The sequence below is a fragment of the Palaemon carinicauda genome, unplaced genomic scaffold (assembly GCF_036898095.1).
Source record: "Palaemon carinicauda isolate YSFRI2023 unplaced genomic scaffold, ASM3689809v2 scaffold139, whole genome shotgun sequence".
Classification (NCBI taxonomy): Eukaryota; Metazoa; Arthropoda; class Malacostraca; order Decapoda; family Palaemonidae; genus Palaemon; species Palaemon carinicauda.
In genome coordinates this window covers 204123-207500 of record NW_027168915.1, presented here as the reverse complement: position 1 = coordinate 207500, position 3378 = coordinate 204123, and positions in this window count along the sequence as shown.

The window sequence follows — 3378 nt, the reverse complement described above, 5'->3', positions numbered from 1 at the left end:
AATCCCAAGTCACAGACCTACCAAGTAGCTACGGTGGTGGAGATGGGTTGATTTCAATTCTAAGTACAAAAAACCTGATTTCGACAGGTATATGTACAGAAAAACTATCATTGAATTTTATCTTTCTTCGTGGCTGAGTGGTATGGTCAATGTCACACAAGCGTCCTGGACCAGGGTTCGAAGACAAGACGGACAGATACTATAGTCTTTGAGTGATTTCGCCTGGGGCTCTGATCCTGAGGTTGTTAAGAGAATCTAGACTTTAATGTGTTGATATATGTGGCTTATTATTATTATTATTATTATTATTATTATTATATATATATATATATATATATATATATATATATATATATATATATATATATATTTATATAGTATATTTATATACATATATATATATATATATATATATATATATATATATATATATATATATATATATATATATATATATATATATATATATATATATATATATTATATATATATATATATATATATGTATATATACATATATATATATATATATATATATATATATATATATATATATATATATATATATATATATATATATATATATATATAAATACACACACACACACACACACACATATATATATATATATATATATATATATATATATATATATATATATATATATATATATATATATATATATATATATATATACTGTATATATGTATATGTATATGTTTTTGCATAGGATATTCAATCTCAGATTTCAGTCAGTGGTTGGGACTAGGCGAGATAAACAAATGTAGCTTTCCACCCTGTTTTCAAAGAAAAAATAATTACATTATATGAAACCAACTTTAACTAATTCCAGAGAGTTAATAGTTATTGCAAAGCCTGCAGTTAACAGACATCAAATAGAAGGTTTTCTAATCACCTTGCCATAGGAGGAAAAAATCTATACGAGAAAAGAACAGGGTTAGTCGTAGTTATCCTGACAAAAGATCTACTGTGTTTCACGTTTTAACTGTGAAGCATAGAAAACCAATGTTATCTTTGTAAAATGCATACCATACAATATTCTTAAACAGCTGTAGACGGCCTGTTTAAAGGGCTGCTTCATATTTACATAGATATGCATACACACACGCAAACGGCCACCTTCTCTCAACAGGGTTTTCCTATTTTCTTTCTCTCCTACTCGAGAGACGGGTAGTGTGTGTTTGTTTGTGTGTTGGCAAACACCTTCTCTTTATTCTTTATGATATATGGGAGATAACTATTAAGATATCTTATAAACACTTCAAGTTCTTCATCAGCACATGTAGGTATAGTCATGAATGATAAACATCTACACGTAAGTGAATAGGCATTCATATATCATTTTAAACGGAATCTATACCCAAAAATAACTATTTTGAAAAAACTTATAAGCTTCAAATAAATATATCTATAGAGTAATAAAGATGATAAGATATACTAAAGAAATCATTGAATAACTGGAGAGAGAGAGAGAGAGAGAGAGAGAGAGAGAGAGAGAGAGAGAGAGAGAGAGAGAGAGAGATCAACCATAACTGATTTCCTCATCTCTGAGGCGCTTCAATATATAGAAAAGAATAACTTTATTGCCTATTATCTTTCCAAGAAATAGGAAGAACGATAAATATTTTATTGTCCTCATATATTCTGATCATATATATATATATATATATATATATATATATATATATATATATATATATATATATATATATATATATATATATATATATATATATATATATATATATATATATATATATATATATATAATATCGTTTACAACTCCCTTAGAATGACCTACATTCTCGGAGGTAAGTCACGCAGAGGCTTGTTTACGTTCATACAAGAAATAAATGCCGGTATATTGTTTAAAGGGTCTGAGACACAGTGCTTACCCATTAAAAGATTCCGCATCCCTTGTAGGAGTTGAGTGTCCCAGCGGTTGTTAAGTCCTGAAAAATATGACTCTCTATGCACAAACTAGGAGAAAGTTAAAAAAAAAAGGAAATAGAATGTGTGGAGAAATGGAAAAGATTTTACTAAATTTTTTAACGATATGGAGAGTCTGTAGAAATTGACGTGAAAATTTTAATGAAAGAAAAATGCCAAATATAAACCTGAATTAAAGTTGCAACAATATCCGGAGTACTTGATACCGTCTAGTTTATTGCATTCCAAAAATCATTATTTAGTCTGAAATGACATACCTTGGAATCAAACTAAATAAAAGCATATTTAGGAGTGCAATAGAATATCATCGTTATGCATTCGTATGTTAATATTCTTCCACATAACATAGCTTTCAAATGTCTCGTTATAATCAGAAAGTGATGCTCGATGATGCCCGAAAACTATACTTAATTTTGAATAAACCGTAACGTAACCAAACCACTAAAATTTCCTTAGGTATTTCATTTTTATTAACCATAAATGCTAGTTGTTAAGTGAAACATTTTAATACTCATAAAATTACATCTTTATCATTTTGTTTTTGTGTAACGTTTTGTTGAGGAAATAACAACACAGAAGGTGAAAGTTTTATTCCAGTGTCTGGCTGGAATATAACGTAAGAAAATACATATTTTAGAACTCCAAGGACTATCTGTTTATAAAACATCACAAGATGCGTACTCAGTGAAAATATTGTGCATTGAAAACCATTAACATCGTCAAGCACCAAGAACTATAATATATATATATATATATATATATATATATATATATATATATATATATATATATATATATATATATATATATATATATATATATATACTGTATATATATATATATATATATATATATATATATATATATATATATATATATATATATATATATATATATATATATATATATATATATATATATTCCATTGCGTGATATACAATTATAGTGGCCACTGACATGTTGATTTAAGTATATATACTATATATATAATTTATATATATATATATATATATATATATATATATATATATATATATATATATATATATATATATATATATATATATGTATATATATATATATATATATATATATATATATATATATATATATATATATATATATATATATATATATATGTATATATAAATATATATATATATATATATATATATATATATATATATATATATATATATATATATATATATATATATATATATATATATATATATATGTATATATAAATATATATATATATATATATATATATATATATATATATATATATATATATATATATATATATATATATATATATTTATAAAAGATTTTGAGTGATGCGAAAAATCTATTTTTTGGGTGAGATGGCTATGTCGTCCTGATGGAACATCCTATAGGTAGCT